Source organism: Papio anubis, chromosome 15, assembly GCF_008728515.1.
Source record: "Papio anubis isolate 15944 chromosome 15, Panubis1.0, whole genome shotgun sequence".
NCBI classification, from domain to species: Eukaryota; Metazoa; Chordata; class Mammalia; order Primates; family Cercopithecidae; genus Papio; species Papio anubis.
In genome coordinates, this window is record NC_044990.1 from 19,444,287 (window position 1) to 19,463,159 (window position 18,873).

General features: G+C 40.4%; 1 long non-coding RNA gene across 5 annotated transcripts in view; it reads right to left on the reverse strand.

Annotated features, from left to right (window-relative positions):
* The window catches only part of LOC101019497, a 68,019-nt gene extending 49,957 nt beyond the window's left edge, over positions 1 to 18,062 (reverse strand). The window contains exons 1-3 of one of the 5 annotated variants that reach the window (XR_004178674.1): positions 17,517 to 18,062; positions 10,208 to 10,278; positions 6,671 to 7,362 (exon numbers count right to left, since the gene is read on the reverse strand). This is a non-coding gene — a long non-coding RNA (uncharacterized LOC101019497). Of the gene's footprint in view, positions 1 to 6,670; positions 7,363 to 10,207; positions 10,279 to 10,870; positions 12,045 to 17,516 lie in introns of those variants that run through there. The other 4 variants (XR_001896779.3, XR_002518322.2, XR_001896784.3 and 1 more) reach the window with 4 other exon arrangements.
* Positions 18,063 to 18,873: the final 811 nt, after the last annotated feature.

The window sequence follows — 18,873 nt, forward strand, 5'->3', positions numbered from 1 at the left end:
CAGCACTTTGGGAGGCCGAGGCGGGCGGATCACAAGGTCAGGAGATCAAGACCATCCTGGCTAACACGGTGAAACCCCATCTCTACTAAAAATACAAAAAATTAGCCAGGCATGGTGGCAGGTGCCTGTAGACCCAGCTACTTGGGAGGCTGAGGCAGGAGAATGGCATGAACCTGGGAGGTGGAGCTTGCAGTGAGCTGAGATCGCGCCACTGCACTCCAGTCTGGGAGACAGAGCAAGACTCAATCTCAAAAAAAAACAAAAAACCAGGAGCATCATGCCCAGATACCCCATTCCATTCCATTATCACCAGGATTCTCTAACATATATATAATCTTCTCTGAACATTAAAAAAAGGGATCCACTTTCAAACTTCAAAGTGAAGGGAAAAGGAGGGTATTTTGTTTCTAAGACATATATTTTTATTTCCCACAATTCCAGGCTTTCACATTTTGTATTGTTTAATACAGAAAAATTATTCTGACTAAAAATAGGAATACAACAACATTTCCACAAGGGCAAATTCACCCCAAAAGACTGAGAATTCTAATTCTTAAAGGGAATAAAAATTAATGCCAGGCACGGTGGCTCACGCCTGTAATCCCAAAATTTTGGGAGGCTGAGGCAGGTGGATCATGAGGTCAGGAGTTCGAGACCAGCCTGGTCAGCATGGTGAAACCCCATCTCTACTAAAAATATAAAAAATTAGCCGGGCATGGTGGCGGGCACCTGTAGTCCCAGCTACTCGGGAAGCTGAGGCAGGAGAATTGCTTGAACCCAGCAGGCAGAGGTTGCAGTGAGTCGAGATCACGCCACTGTTCTCCAGCCTGGAAAACAGAGTGTGACTCCGTCTCAAAAAAAAAATTTAATTTTTAAAATGACTATTTCACAATATAGGTGACACTAAAGTCACAATTCTGAGACTGTGACCAGAGAATAGTGTCATTAAATTAATAAAATGAAATAAAAATATTATAGTTTCTTAATTTCTAAAAAATTAATAGGCTAACATGAAAGGTGATATTCAGTAAAAGGTAGAAATAACTATCAGAGATACTGAAAAAATATGAATCCTGGCTTGGAAAAAGCATATTAAATACTATATTGTAAAATAGTTAAGAAATGCTATTTCATTAATTTCAAGGTTTTACCTCTTTCTCTTCCTACTTTCATTGCAAATTATACATCACTCAAATTAATAACACTTAACCACTGACTACACATGGATATGCAACATTCATTCAACCTTGAAGGTGGGAAAGAAGAGAATTCTCAAAAGCATAGAAATCACCCTTAATCACCCTTGTAGCTTAAAAGCTGCAAATTTTACAGAATCTCTAATACTAAGCAGATTCTCCCCAGCAAAATGCATCTTCTCTCAATTTACAAAGATTCAAGATATCTGAACAGTGAAATACAATCAAGATATCTGAATATATGCAAAACAAAATATTTTAGTACTGTTCTCTCTTAGTGTCCACAAAGTGAGCCTCAGTAACTCACAGATTTTATTTTCAGTATTCTAATACTGTCTCCCTCTACTGTATTAAAAAGGAAATTGAAAGATTTTTATCATTTATTTCCCTTCAGACATAATTAAGAAAAACTTCTTTCAATTTTTTCCCCAAATAGTTTTTAGAGTTAGTAATCTAACAAGAATATATTTGTGTGTGTGTGTGTGTATGTGTGTGTGTATATATATCTATAGATATATAGATATATATATGGAGATTCCAGGGTCAAGACAAGAAAAATAATCATCCTTTAGAACAAATCCTTAGAATCTAAGTTCTTCGATTCAAAACTTAGAAAAAACTAAGCAAAGATGCACTAGTTTGGCTGGGAGTCAGAAATGTATGTATGTCTCCTGGGCCAGGCTGAGCAATTTAGTTAACTAGGTAAACTTGGGGAAAGATTTAGAGTCCATTAATTTCAGATTTTTTCCACCTGCAAAACTAGGACTAAAAATACTCTGCCAATGTCTAACAGGACTAAAACTAGAACCCAATTTTGATTCATTCACTGAACTAAGCACCTGCTGCACAATACACACGGCAAGGGCTACCAAGTTTAGCAAACAAAAATACAATACAGAACATACTTATAAAATAAAAAATTAGGCCAGGTGTAATGGCTCATGCCCATAATCCCAACACTTTAGGAGGCCAAAGCGGGCAGATCACTTGAGGTCAGGAGTTCGAGTCCAGCCTGGCCAACATAGTGAAAACCCATCTCTACTAAAAATACAAAAATTAGCTGGGTGTGGTAGCGCATGCCTGTAATCCCAACTACTCAGGAGGCTGAGACAGGAGAATCGCTTGAACCAGAGAGGCAGAGGTTGCAGTGAGCCAAGATTGGGTCACTGCACTCCAGCCTGGGCGACATAGTGAGACTCTGTCTCAAAAAAAAAAATAAAATAAAAAAATAAAACATTCATTGTTTATCAGAAATACAAACTTAATTGAGCATGCTGTACTTTATCTGGGAACCCTAACTGGGGCACATACAAAAATACAAATAAGACATGCTTCTTATCCTCAAAGACTTACATAGGCATGAGGGATATGAAATGTATACATGAACTGCTATACAAGGAAGAAAAGTAGTTACTTAGCATTTAAAGAGGAAAGGGAAGAAAAGACAAATTGAGAACATAGTAAGTAGGATTGAAGAATAGTTAAAATCAACAAATGCAAGATTCAAAACAGAAAAAACAATGGGAGATGAGAGTGCTTAATTACATCCTCAATTCTAGCGACACAGACCTGTGTATTTACCGCACATGCTATTCTTCCACCAGTATATGAGATGGCTCAGTAATACAAGTTCTTAAGTCATTTATCATTTATTCACACTCAATGTGAATTACTTCCAATGGACCTGCATTAGCAATCTCTTGACAGACATACACCAAAAAAATCAAATTCATAAATTTCAGAACTACATCCCTTTCAAATCTACCTAGAGTTTTGTGCTTGATTACTCAAAACTATTTTATTAAGCAAATTCTACACTATGTGGATAGGACCAGAGACAGACCAAAATCCTGATAAGGGCTGGGCATGGTGGCTCACACCTATCATCTCAGCACTTTGGGAGGCCAAGGTGGGTGGATCACCTGAGGTCAGGACTTCGAGACCAGCTTGGCCAACATGGAGAAACCCCATCTCTACTAAAAATACAAAAATTAGCCAGGCGTGGTGGCATGTACCTATAACCCCAGCTACTCAGGAGGCTGAGGCAAGAGAATTACTTGAACCCGGGAGGTGGAGGTTGCAGTGAGCTGAGATCGTGCCACTGCACTCCAGCTTGGGCAACAAGAACGAAACTCTGTCTCAAAACAAACAAACAAACAAACAAAAATCTTGACAAGATTTCATCCCTTTTCTCACTTTCTATTGTCCCAAGCAGCTTTTCATAAATCTGCCTCATAATTAAACAGCTCTGTTCCTGACAATCTTTAAATAAATAAATAGGCAGATCCTTTTTAGCTAGATGCAAAAAACTACTTTACTTTACACTTCCTGCTCCAACCCTCTGAACCTGTCTCCTTTCTGAAGGCCCAGTTACCATTCTCCACGACACAGGCCAACCCTGATCCTATTCCACAATAGGAAACTTCACATGTCCTTAGAACTTCAAGTTAATAAATAGTAGTAACACAGTATGCTACAGGACTTTGTATAAAAGGTGCTTAGTAAGCCAGAGCCTGTAATCTGAAAGTGCTTTGGGAGACCAAGGCAGTGAGATCATAAAGTCAGAGTTTTTGAGACCAGTCCATTATGTGGTGAATCCATCTCTGCTGAAATATACTCTAAATCAATGGCCGGAGGGCATGGTGGTGGGCTCCTGTAGTCCCAGCTACTCAGAAGGCTGAGGCAGGAGAATCACTTGAACCCAGGAGGTGGAGGTTGCAGTGAGCTGGGGTTGCACCACTGTACTCCAGCCTGGACAACAGAGCAAGACTCTGTCTCAAAAATAAATAAATAAATAAAATATAAAAGGAGTAGTAATGGAAAAAGCCTGTCTATATCATGTATTCGCATTAACATCATTATACCTTCATATAATTTTACAGCTGAAAGGGTTCCAGAGCTCATTTGGTCCACGGACTTCCTTTCAAAGGCACTGAAAATTTAGTCATAGTCATTTGTACTTTCAGACTAAATTCACAGAGACAACAAAGATCAGAGTCAGATTTCTTGGGTTTTCAGTTTCTTTTCTGCTTTCTTACTAAAGCCACACACTATTATCTATCTATATATTTTTTAACTGAGGCAGAGTCTCACTCTGTTACCCAGGCTGGAGTGCACTGGTATAGGTCTGTGGCTGCAACCTGTTTCCCTGGAGGCTCGTGAGGATTTCTTCTGCTTCAGCCTCCCTAGACAAAGCGCTGGGATTACAGGTCACCACCACACCCGGCTAATTCTGTATTTTTAGTAGAATCTTGGTTTCACCATGTGGCCAGTGGTCTCTGGCTCCCTGACATAAGGTGATCCGGCAGCTAAAACCTCCCAAAGTGGGTTGGGGCATGAGCTACCGCGCCTGGCTATTATCTACATATTTTGAGTAACAGTTAAATATTATCTGAATATTAATTCTATTGTATATCTTTCTTTTTGAAAATATAAAGGAATCTAAAACTTAGTTACTTAAAGTGTAATTTAAATTATTCACTGTTCCCTCATAATAAAGTAACATAAAATTCAGCTTAATTAAAAAACAAAACAAAAAAGCAGATTCATCTTAATAGTAGTTTGTACTTTTTTTTTTTTTTTTTTTTTGAGATGGAGTCTCGCTCTGTCGCCCAGACTGGAGTGCAGTGGCATGATTTTGGGTCACTGCCACCTCCACCTCCCAGGCTCCAGGGATTCTCCCACCTCAGCTTCGTGAGTAGCTGGGATTGCAGGCACCCACCACCACACCTGGCTAATTTTTGTATTTTTAGTAGAGACAGGGTTTCACTATGTTGCCCAGCCTGGTCTTGAACTCCTGACCTCAACTGATCCTCCTGCGTCAGCCTCCCAAAGTGTTGGGATTACAGGTGTAAGTCACTGCACCCAGCCTAAAAAGCGTTTTAAAGAAATAGAACATATATTAGTAGGCTTGGTGCAGTGACAAGCAGCTGTAGTCCCAGCTACTTGGGAGGCTGAGATAGGAAAACTGCTTGAGCCCAGGAGTTCGAGGCTGCAGTGAGCTATGATGGCGCCACTGCACTCCAGCCTGCATAATAGAGCAAGACCCTGTCTTTAAAAAAAAAAAAAAAAAATTAAAAGTTACTCTATTCAATTCCACCGTAATTTTTAATAATTGAAAAGACTTGAAGGCCTTCATGTCCAAAACAATAAACATTACACTGAATTAGAGATAAACATTTCCAATTTTCCTTAACTTTTGTCTTAGCCTATCATAAAAAGCCCTACAAGTGATTCAAACTGTTGGACCTAAATAAATGTAATAAGGTTTTAGTAAGGAACAGATAAAATAATCATTTTGTTCATACTAAAATATACCAAATCAATTTTAACCACACAATAAATTCATTGAAATAGCCCAATAAATTTCATGACTAGAAACTTCTGTATCTATCAAAAATGATTTTATTTCACTTCCTAGAGGAACCGGTGCTTAAATGGAATTGCTTAATATTTAACTGACAGAGAGCTCATCCTGAGTCCTGACTTAAGTATATTTGGTACTTGAAATTTAACATAAGTAAATAAAAACATGAAGAATGAAAACTCTGGACGTACCATCTCAGATACTGAGCCTATTAAAACATAAAAAGGAAGCATTTTCAGGTGACAGTACATTTATAGGCAGTATATTTATATGATTTTTATTGTACAAACATACGGATTAAGCAAGCCAATTCTTCATACCTTTCAACTAAAGAAAAGTAGTTTCATTTTGCCTCCTGAATTCATTTTAGACTCCTTAGTCGTTTATTTTTTTGAGCTGGAGTCTCGTTCTGTCACCCAGGCTGGAGTGCAGTGGCATGATCTCGGCTCACTGCAGCCTCCGCCTCCGAGGTTCAAGCCATTCTCCTGCCTCAGCCTCCCGTGTACCTGGGACTATAGGCACGCACCACCACACCCAGCTAATTTTTGTATTTTTTTTTTTAGTAGAGATGGGGTTTTACGATGTTGGCCAGGATGGTCTTCACCTCCTGACCTCGTGATCCACCTGCCTCAACCTCCCAAAGTGATTACAGGTGTGAGCCACCGTGCCCAGCCTAGACTCCTTAGTAATTTCTTACTAAGAATATTAATTCTATTGTATATCTTTCTTTTTGAAAATATAAAGGAATCTAAAACTTAGTTACTTAAACTGTAATTTAAATTATTTACTGTTCCCTCATAATAAAGTAACATAAAATTCAGCTTAATTAAAAAAACAAAACAAAAAGCAGAGTCATCTTAATAGTAGTTTGTACTTTTTTTTTTTTTTGAGATAGAGTCTCGCTCTGTTGCCCATACAAGTAAATCCACCCAAATCTCCTTTTCAACATAAGAAGCTAGGCAAAACCAGTGTAATTTTGGAAGTCTATATTTAAGGAAACATGTATTATTTAAAATAAATTATAAAGGTAAAAACAAATTTGTTTAAACCAAAAAATTTCAAATGTTTACTTCTTTTTAAATTGAAATATCATGGGAGACCTACATACCATTCTGAGCTTCTCAACACCTTTTAATTCAGTCACTGACATTAAAATCTGCACCTAGAAAGAAAAAAAGATCACATCACTCATCTGCACAACCTATTAATTAGCAAATAATTATCAAATACTTACTGCATCCCAGGCACTGTTCTTGGCACTGGGGAGTCCGCAGTGAATAAAACCTGTCTTAACAGAAGTTAATGGCAAACTGTTATAGCTATAAATATACCCATAGTTTAACATTTAATTGTTCACCCTGAAACATTTTGGTTTTTTTAAATTAATTTTAACTACAGTCAACCTTACTAATTTCACAGATATAAATAATGTACATTTCCCTCAACCCCTCTGCCCTTAGAGAAGCTTCCTCATACACACAACAAAGTCAGAACTAAATCAGACTCCCAATATGCCATTAGTTAGGTTAGGGAGGAGGCTTGGTAACTGGGAGCTGAGTTGAGGCCCATAAGCCTGTCCCAGCCCCAGCTTGCTCTTCAATGCAGCTACCTATTCAGTCTACTATTCTCTCAGTGGCTTTATCTGTTACCATGCCTTTCCTACCAACAACGAGAAGCATCTTTAAATTCTGTAAAGTTTTGTCATATCTCCAAGCTACATGGCAGTCGAGAGGCTACAGGTGATAAATTATATACTTACAGATAATAGTGTAAATATATCCATAAACAACTTTTTCATCTCTGGGGATACAGAACAATGATTACATTTAAACACAGTGCATAGTAAAATAAGTTAAAAATATTGAAAGTACTCTAAATAAAAGCTTACTAATTCAAGATAACTGCAGGCAAGAGCAATCTAGAAATTTTAAATTAAAAATTTCTTAAAACAAAATTTTCCAATTTACTAATTTATAAAAGAAATACAACTACATGGGCCTTAATAAAAATTTTAAATACACTCTCACACACACACTATATTCTAGAGAAGAACTATTCCATCAAAATCCTAGCTTTGAATAACTTATTATTTTAAATAATTAGTAACTAAAACCAAGCAATCTGTCACACAGAGAGGGGAAAAGGTAATATTCTGAGTTACAAATTTTTTACCCTGTCTGATAAAACTAGAAGCATAAAAGTTTAACTTAAATTTTTCCTGGATTTAAATTTATAGATAAATTTGCTTTTCAGTGAAATATCCTCAATACCAATTTTACCAGGAGGCCTTCTTCTGAAGGCCACCTCTGAAATAATTAGAGAATAAATGTCAATGGCATGATATTAAGATTTTATTCGGCTGGGCGCAGTGGTTCATGTCTGTAATCCCAGCACTTTGGGAGCAGAGGCGGGCAGATCACGAGGTCAGGAGTTTGAGACCAGCCTGGCTAACATGGTAAAACTCCGTCTCTACTAAAGATACAAAAAATTAGCTGGGTGTGGTGCTGTGCACCTGTAATCCCAGCTACTCGGGAGGCTGAGGCAAGAGGATCACTTGAACCCAGGAGGCAGAGGTTGCAGTGAGCCAAGATTGTGCCATTGCACTCCAGCCTGGGCGACAGGGTGAGACTCCATGGAGAAAGAAAGAAAAGAAAGGAAAGAAAAGAAAAAAGAAAAGAGAGAGAGAGAAAGAAAGAAAACAAAAGACAAGGCAAGACAAGACAGATTATTCAAGAAAAGCATTTCGGGGCCAGGTGCAGTGGCTCATGTCTGTAATGCCAGCACTTTGGGAGGCCAAGGCAGTAGGATCACTTGAGGCCAGGAGTTCAGAGGCCAGTTTGGGCAGTGTAGCAAGACCTCGTCTCTACAAAAAAAAGTTTAACGAATTAGCTCAGTGTGGTGGCACATGCCTGTAGTCCCAGCTACTCAGGAGGCAGAGGCAGAAGGATGGCTTGAGCCCTGGAATTCAAGGCTGCAGTGAACTATGACGGTGCCATTGCACTCAAGCCCGGGTGACAGAGCAAGACTCTGCGCCCCCAGCCCCCAAAAAAAGAAAAACAAGAAAGGAATTTAGGTAGGAAACTTTTCTATTGCTCTTAAAAGTAATAGAACCTAGAAAGGTAGAGGATGAGGCCAGGCACAACGGCTCACACCTGTAACCCCAGCACTTTGGGAGGCCGAGGCAGGCGGATCGCTTGAGCCCAGGAGTTCAAGACCAGCCTTTGCAACATGGCAAAACCCTGTCTCTGAAAAAAAAAAAAAAAAAAGCAAAAATTAGTCAGATGTGGTGGCACGTACTTGTAGCCCCAGTTACTTGGGAGGCTGGAGTGGGTGGATCACTTGAGCCCAGGAGGAGGAGGGTGCAATGGCCTAAGACCGCACTATTGTACTCCAGCCTGGGCAACAGAGTGAGACCTTGTCTCAAAAAAAAAGAAAATGTAGAGGACGGTATGACTCGTGTTTTTTCAGGGTTTTCACATATGTATCAAGGCACTAGATAACTTGACTCTAGAATTTGCTAGGAGTGTAGATATGCTGTCTTGCTGACTGAATAGCCCTATTACTCACATGCCAAAACTGAAACTGGGATAAGCACATTTGAGAATAAGCCCTGTCACCCAGACCTTTCCTTTCCTAATTTGTAGCTTCCATTTGTGTAATCAGGCCTAAAATCTTTTTATTGAACAGATATACAGCAGAAAAGCAAACATTTAAAGCAGGACAGAGTAAGAATTTAACATATAATACGTAAGAGCAGAGTTTCTTAACTCAGCACTACTGACATTTTGAACCAGATACTTCTGTGTTGGGCAGGACTGTCCTGGGCATTAGAGGATATTTAGTAGCACCCCTGGTTTATATTCATTACATGTCAGTAGCTCATCCCCCATCCAACATTCATGATAACCAAAAATCTCTTCAAACATTGACTAAAGTTTCCTGGGAAACAAAATATTTCCAGTTAAGAACCACTGCTTTAGAGAATTGTGATAAAATTCTATCATAACATAAAGATAAAATAATAGTACAAGTAGGATTATGTAGTCTACAATTTTCTGGGATCACTCACAACCTCTTAGTATTTTTCCGATTTTAAAATTCTTGCTCTCACAATTTCTATATATGTATAGATATCCACACTGCTGTGATAATTTTCATATATTCCCCTAAAAAATACAACATTAAAAACTCACAATACTCTCAAAACTCTGTGTTTCTTCTGTACCCTCTCATAATTTATCGAAATATACACTTCATTCCTCTATAAAAACCTTATTGTTAAGATTTCCCATCTCAGCATTCTGGTTAACTTAAAATGAACAGACTTCTGACCAAGAAAGCAAATTAAACTTTCATTTCTCCATTAGAAAAAAACAAAGCCAGACTAAGTAGAGAGAGCATGTTAAGTGTTTCCATATAGTTTTTTTTACTTCTAATGGTAAGTTTATCTGTGGTTTAAATGCTAAAAGACTGATTTAACCAATTTTAAGTGATCTCATATCTGCAAACAATATGAAATGTAATTAAGATGAGAAAAATAGGTATTGGGTTTCTGTAATTAAGTTGAGATTAACACTAACAAAATTCAGCTTTGCTATTTAAGACAGAAATGGATACGTTTATAAAATTATAATGTAATACTTACTATCTAATTTTTGTCCTTCTATAAAAGTTTCTAGAGCAGCAGCATAGTTTTTTTAATGGTATTCACATATCCTGCATGAACATATTTAAAAATAACAAATTAACACACACACAAGATCTGGAAAATAGCCTTCTTTCTAAATAAAAACATCTTAGTATTTTCTATTGTTGAAAGAAAAAATTTATTTTAAGTATATGTTAGTATGCCAAGACACTTTCTAAAATACTATTAACATCTAGTACCATTTCCAATAAAATTCAATTTTAGAACTTACTTCAGAAGGAATTTCACTTTAATTGTACATACTTGCTTGTTCCAAAATATCATTATACAAAGGAATTAAAGCAGTTTCTTACTTAAAGAATAAAGTTACACTTATCAACAGAAACAAGATGGGATATAAAGCTAATAGATATAGAGCTTTCATAGCGTTAAATGTAGCCTATTCAGCTTGATTGAAGAATAGGATGTTCTCTAGTCAGTTAAATAGAGTAAATTCCAAATGATAAACAAAAAAGGAATGTGAAATCCATCAGTTTCATCTACACCTTGCAGTTATTTCAATCATCACTATATTAAAATATATTAAGTATAGATCTCCTATCACATACTAGGTTAACAAAATAATAGAACTGTAACTTTATATTTAAAGTTGAATCATACCTGCTATAAATACATACATACAGCATCAAGCTTACGTTGCCCTCTCTTATCCTCTATCAATAGCACACAACTCTAATAAAATGCAATTAAACATTCTGTTCAAAGCCAGATACAATCTAATAGATGGCTATAGCAACTGATCAAGAGTTAACATTAGAGAGATTAAAACTTTTTCACCCTGTGCAGTCACAACATGTAGGTGTGGTAGCTGGAAAAATAATTATGTAAGAGATTACACAACTAGGGAGATCAAGGACAAGCGCAGGAACACAGGAGCACTTTTATTTTCTGCCAACTGCCCACAAACTCTAGGGATTTTTCCATCTTAAATCGTAAAATTGTTTCAATAGCCACATGTGTCACTGACTTTGCTTTAACCTAGTAGCATAATTCTCACAAAGCAATGAATACAGATGCCCCTCAACTCACCTGGGGTTACATTCGATCAACAGAAAGAAAGTGTGGCTCCAACTAAGAGAGCAAAGAAGCTATAAGATGCTGCTTCAAGGGCCTCACTTTGTACCTTGCAGGCTGTTATAAGACATTTGGACCTTAGGTGCGATGGAAAGCCATGGAAAGTTCGTTGTTAGTAGGAGAGAGACATGGTCCAATTTACTCTTTTTAAATGTCATTCTGGTTGCTGTATGGTGAATACATAATAACAAATCAGGACTGGAAACGGAAACTTCTTAGAAAACTTCTACCTTAAGTCTAGGCTACAAAAGGATGTTAGCCACAGAGGTGATGAAGAGAAATATAAGGAGCTGGAATATATTAGAACCAGCAAGACTTGCCAATGCAGGATAAGATGAACTGAAGATCAATCCAGGGTTTTGGGCTTACTTAGATCTATACCTGGCACCCAGTAAGCACTCAGTGAAAAGTATTGATTTCTCTCCTTGCAGACATTTTTCTGCCTTTTCCCCAATCTCTAATTTGACCACATCTCCTTTGCCACAAAATATAAAAATGTTTGCCTCTCTAGTCTCAATCTTCTCAAAGCCACTAGTAACCCCTTATCAAATCCAGCAAGCTGAAAGGTAAGTTCTTTCAGCTTACCATTCTGTTTGCTTCTTAAAAACTAATGTTTTCTGGGTTGGGCACGGTGGTTCACACCTGTAATTCCAGCACTTTAGGAGGCCGAGATGGGTGGATCATCTGAGGTCAGAAGTTCAAGACCAGCCTGGCCAACATGGCAAAACCCCATCTCTACTAAAAACACAAAATTAGCCAGGCATGGTGTGCATGCCTGTAATCCCAGCTACTCAGGAGGCTGAGGCAGGAGAATCGCTTGAACCCAGGAGGCAGAGGTTGCAGTGAGCCGAGACTGTGCCATTGCATTTCAGCCTGAGTGACAAGAGCAAAACTCTGTCTCAAAAAATAAAAAAATGAAAAATAAATAAAAATTAAAAATCTAATGTTTTCCTTGGGCTCAGTACTTAGACTTCCTCCCCTTTAGAAACATTCTTTGACTCTTTAAGTGGTATCGGGGCTTCACATATGTCTTGAATCATCCTGATGACTCAAGTCTATCTTGAGAGCCTAAACAGTGCTCCCGTGCAGTATCAGCATTGTTTTCTCTAGACTTCACCCGAAATGTCCCAGAGGCAATTCACAGACAAATATTCAAAATCTAAAACTACTTCCTCTCTGCAAACCTATTCCCTCATGCTGAATGCAGTCTTTAAGTGCTATCATCCTAGGTGCCATTTAAGTGAAAGGCACCAATTCCTACTACATTCCGCCAGCCAGAAACTCGGGAGTCATCCCTTATATTCCAATCATCAAGTCCAGTGCATTTTACATAAAACAACTCCCCTCCATGCCCTCAATCACTGCCCTTCATGCAGATATTCATCTTTGACCGGGTCTGCACCACCATCTTCCTGCGATCCACTATCCCTTGTGACTCCTCCAATTCATTATCTACTCTGCTTTTAAAGTAGGTTTTGTAATTCAGAAAATTTCATTTCTTTCCTCCAAATTCTTCACAGATCTCCATGATCATATGATAAAAATGAAAACCATCTGCTGAGCTTTAATGCCTTTGATGGCCTGGCCTCTCTCCCCTTGTTTAGCCTTTATCTCCTGGCACTTGCCTCCTCACATTTTATGTTCTAATACTACTAACAACTTGTATTATTCCCAAAACAGAACAGTTATGTAGTCTTTGCCATGTGCCTGGCACTGTACTAAGCATACAATACAGGGTACCTCACTTATCCTCATAATAACCCTTTCAAGTAGGTCCTATTTGTTCCCATTTGACAGATGAGAAGTCTGCTCTGGAGTGATGACAGGAACCTTACCAAAGTTACACAGTTACCATGAAACCAGAATTTTGACCCAAGAGTCTCTGACTCCAGAGCCTGGACTCTTAACCACCACACACACTGGGCCTTGAACGATTCTCAAAATTCACATGTTTTTCCTCCCTACTGAATTTTGCAACCTCCTCTGTAAAGTTTTTTAACTCCCTCAGTCAGATTCTATTCTGCTATGCTCTTTTATACACAACACCATTACAGTAGTTACCTTATATTTTAATGATCTGTTGACTTGTCTTTCCACTAGACTGAAAACTCACTTATTGAAGTTTTTTCATCCTGAGAGTCCTGATTTCCACTACAACATTCACCACTTAATGTTCATTCTTCGTTGAACGAATGAAAAATGTGAAACAGCATATGTGATAAGAACAATTCCCCTTTATTCCTAATTGGATGACCTTATATAAAATATACACATTTTAACTCACATGATACCAAGTGACCTGAATCCCAAATGGCTGTTAAAGCAGCCCTTGGGAAAATCCAGGAGAAATACCCTCCCATTCATCATCAAGGTTTCAGCCCTACTTATCACTACCAATTATTTAATAATTTACATTGATCTGTTCATTTTTGTGAGGTCATCTCACAGTTTAAAAAGAACATTTCTTCTTAACACAGCTGGTTCTTATCATGATCATCCTCCCCACACCCAAGGTTTCTGATTAGGGGTCTGTGGTGGGTCCTGAGAATTTGCATTTCTAGGGCCAGGCACAGTGGCTCACGCCTGTAATCCCAGCACTTTGGGAGGCTGAGGGTAGTGGATCATTTGAGGCTAAGAGTTTGAGACCAGCCTGGCCAACACAGTGAAACCCCGTCTCTACTAAATCTATAAAAATCAGCTGGGTGTGGTTACACATGCCTGTAATCCCAGCTAATTGGGAAGCAGACACAGGAGAATTGCTTGAACCTGGGAGGTGGAGGTTGCAGTGAGCTGAGATTGCACCACTGCATTCCAGCCTGGGCGACAGAGCAAGACTCTGTCTCAAATAAATAAATAAATAATTTGCATTTCTAATATGTTGATGCTGCAGCTCAACTGGAGCCCATACCTTTGAGGACCACTGTTCTATAGCACTAGACTAAAATTTGGGAAACCTGTGTCCTGAGGTCCCCCTTCTGCCGTAACTGGTGTGTCTCTATGACAGATCATTTGGATTTACTTGGGTCTCAGTTTTCTTTTTAAGAAATGAGGTATCTTTATGTTGCCTAGGCTGGTCTTGAACTCCTGATCTCAAACTCCTAGTCTCATGTGATCCTCCCACCTCAGCCTCCCAAAGGGGTAAGATTACAGGCATGAGCCACCACACTCAGCCAGGTCTGCTTTCTTATGTACACTGTGAAAAGGAAGAGTAAGAAGTACTGGACTACATGAGTCATAAGGACATTTTTTAAAACAACGAAATCTCACTTTCTCACCCAGGCTGGAGTACAATGGTGTGATCTCGGCTCACTGCAACCTCCACCTCCCAGGTTCAAGCAATTCTCCTGCCTCAGCCTCCCAAGTAGCTGGGATTTCAGGCACCTGCCACCAGGGCCCAGCTAATTTTTTGTATTTTTAATAGAGACGGGGTTTCACTATGTTGGCCAGGCTGGTCTTAAACTTCTGACCTCAGGTGATCCACCCGCCTCGGCCTCCCAAAGTGCTGGGATTACAGGCGTGAGCCACCACACCTGGCCCATAAGGATTTTCAATGACAATTTGCACTTCTGATGAATTGCCAGGTGATCCTGATACTGCTGGTCCAAGAGCCACACATTAAAAACCAAGGTACTAGTGCTATCCACATGACTATTCTATGCAATTCTACTCCTAGGTATATATAATCAAAAGAAAGAAATGCATGTGTTCACCAGAATACACACAAGAGTACTCACAGAAGCTTTACTTATGCTAGCTAATAACTAGAAATAAACCAGATGTCCAATCAGAATAAACTGTGCTATACTTACATTCATACAACATATATTTATACAATTATGCAACGGAATACTACACAGCAATGCAAAAGAACTACTGCTTCACACAATATGGATGTATACTCATGTAATGATTAAAGCAAGAACAGACTGCCTACATTGAATAAAGCACCTACTATATGATTCTGTTTATGAGTCAATATCAAGCAAAACGAACTGATGGTGATGGAGGTGAAAACAGGAGTCAGCAGGACAGTAAGAAGAATTGCTGGCTGGGAAGGAGCATGAAGGAACTTTATGAATGGAGACGCTCTATATCTTGATCTGGGTGGTGTACACATAGGTAAAAACTCATCAAACTGTAGACTTAAAATTTGTGTTATTTACATGTATCATATATGCCTCAATAAAAAATTTGAAGCCAGGTGCAGTCACACCTGTAATCCCAGCACTTTGGGAGGCTGAGGCGGGCGGATCACCTGAGATCAGGAGTTTGAGACCAGCCTGGCCAACATGGCCAAACTCCATCTCTACTAAAAAGTACAAAAATTAGCCAGGTGTGGTGGTGTGCGCCTGTAATCCCAGCTACTTGGGAGGCTGAGGCAGGAGAATCACTTGAACCTGGGAGGCAGAGGTTGCAGTGAGCCGAGATTGTGAGACCCTGTCTCAAAAATAATAATAATAAGTAAAATAAGATGGAAAGTGACAATGAAGTTCATTATATTAATATTCTTTAAAAGCAACTTTTTTTTTTTTTTTTTGAGACAGAGTCTCACTCTGTCACCCAGGCTGGAGTGCAGTGTCATGATCTCAGCTCACTGCAACCTCCGCTTCCCAGGTTCAAGCGATTCTCCTGCCTCAGCCTCCCAAGTAGCTGCGATTTCAGGCACCTGCCACCATGGCCCAGCTAATTTTACAGACATGGGCCACTGCGCCCAGCCTAAAAGCAACTTTTATATAAACTGGATTTCCAAAGGAAGCACTAGGCCTAACATGACAATTAAGAAATGTAATTCAAAGTAATAGCTATCTAATATAAAAAATTATGGAGAAAAATTCTCACTGCTTCCTGTAACATTATCCCAAAACTGATCCCAGAAGCCTTATTGCTGGTATCTAAAGGTCTATATATTTAGATTCGAAAAACATACCTGGACCCTAAAAGGCCTTACAGGACCTGGCTCCTAGTTCCTGTCCAACCTTATCTCCTAATCAAATGGGCTCTCTAACAAAAAGGGCCTTTTTGCTGCTCCATATACAGACCCACTTCATTCCTACTTCAGGATCTCTGCACTGGCTCTTGGTCCTGCCTGGAATGTTCTTTCCCAGAGCTTCCAAGCTCATTCTCTTGTTCCTTCAGGTCTCTGCTCAACTATCACCTTAACAGAGGCTCTAGTACCCTGTGGCACATTTCTTATAAAAGCCATAGCTAGAAAAGATGCTGTCTTGCCTGAAATTGTTAACCTTACTTATGTTAGATCATAACAACAAAACAGGGTTTCCTTTTTTTCTGTGCTTTAAAGCAAAAAGAAACAGAACAAAAACCAAAAAAGATCTCCTGTTACAATTCTGTGACCCACAGCATCATTTATCTTTAGGCTCTTCTTTAACTCTTATTAACTCTTGCTCTTTTACATTCCTTTACAGCTTTATAGTTTGTCTTCACTACACACCTACGAGAAGTGATTTCTAGGTTAGCTGAGTATATAACTAAGACTAACCCATAGCAATCAGCGCCTTTGCACACAGCAACTCCTAAAAAATTTCTGATAAACAAATGAGTGAATAAAGAACTATGACAAGACATCTGGAAAGTTTCAGGGACGTGAGGGAGAAGGTTTTTGTTCCAGTAGACTGACATCATACCGACACTTTTATATAAGAATGGCAACAATGATTATCAAACGAAAAAATTAATTTTCATCGAGCCCAGAGTCCACTTTTCTCTTCTAGTCATAAACGCCATTAAAAAAAAAAAAAAAAATCCTTTCAGCCCAACTACAGATGCCAACCATGCTCCCAATAAATAAAGGAGGTTTTTCTCAGAAGCTTCAGGAATGCAGGAGTCTGGAAGTGGAAAGGGCAAGACAAGAGGAGTCTGAGGTAACGCGGCTACCGGGAGACAGAGAAAGGAGACAGAGAATCTCAACACTGGGGCCGAGACGCAGCATCCCTAGAGCCTGGGTGCCAATCAGGCGGTGCTGGCAGGAGGCGGGTCAGCCGGGAGTGGAGGCAGCAGAAAAGGCTCTCTCCCCTCTAACGCCGCCTGGGGGTCCCGGTCGATTAGAGCATCTGACAAGCTCTGGAAAAATCTGCCAGAAAAACGACTCCAGCAGAGCCCACTGACCAAGGAAAGGGGGATAAAATAAATAGCAAAGGGAAGGAAAAACACGCACCTCTGGGATGCTGCAGGTCCTGCTGCAGCCGCCGCCATCCCTCGTAGTCACTGTTGCTGCCGCCGGAGCTGCTACTACCGCGCTCAGAAATTCCGCCACTGCCCAAGGAGAAAACTTCTGCAGAAACACCAACCGAGCTTCCGTCCTAAGTAGCCAACCAGCAGCCACGCAGCGTGCTACTAGCGGGACGGGGAGGCGACCCGCGGGCGCGTGGCCGGCTGGGTCAGTGGAGGAGCGAGTTCTCCCAGCCGGCACCCTGGCCCGGGACCCGCGCTCACAGTCCCCGCCCCCTCGCAGCTATGGTTACGGAGGCCTGGGCCTACGGGTTCTCCCTCTTTTCCTCCGCGCCCACGCCCGCGGGCACTCGACAGAGCCTCCAGGAGTAGTATCTCAGATGCACTTTTGTAACACACCGTTCTCCTTCAGGAACGTGTACGGGCAGGGGCGTTTGCTTGTCCGTTAATAACAGAAGCTACAGGCCGGGCGTCGTGGCTCACGCCTATAATCCCAGCACTTTGGGAGGCCGAGACGGGTGGATCACGAGGTCAGGAGTTCAAGACCAGCCTGGCCAAGATGCTGAAACCCTGTCTACTAAAAATATAAAAACTAGCCGGGCGTAGTGGCACGCGCCTGTAATCCCAGCTACTCGGGAGGCTGAGGCAAGAGAATGCCTTGAACCCGGGCAGCAGAGGTTACAGTGGGTCAAGATTGTGCCACTGCACTCCTGCCTGGGCGACAGAGCGAGACTCTGTCTCAAAAATATAATAATAATAATAACACAAGCTACTTCAAGCTCCGTTTTCCCTAGATTTTATCATGGCTTTCGTCTCCGTGATGTCACTGGCGGCTGCGCGGTCTTTTCAGGGAACAGAGGGGCCTGGATGGCGCCTAGATTCCCGCGATCATTGCGCTGGGAATGGAAAAGGGCTGGGACTCGCTGGAAATCGTTCTGACCTAATAGCCTCTGGTTCCGGGGAGACGCGCCCGGCGCCCGCGTGCTATTCATTCCCTTCCTCATAACTCCACAGCTCAGGATTTTCTCTGGGTTTCCCAGATCAAGAAGGAAAACCTTTTCTATCCGAAAGCACTGAGGGGCGGAAGGTGGTCTGAAGTGATCTCAGGGCCGCTTTGTTTCCCACCCCAGTCGGTCAGGCCCTCCCTCAGCGCCCTTTGACCCATGCAGATCGGATGGGGAAAGGTGCTAGCGCGTTCCAGGGATGGGGGCAGATTGGGGAGCTGGAGGGAGTGGTCTTTATCTACCTTTATACCACTACCAAACTGTGTTAATTAATGTAGCTTTATAATAAGTCTCGAAGTCCTGTGACTTTATTCTCCCAAGATTGCTTTGGCTTATTCT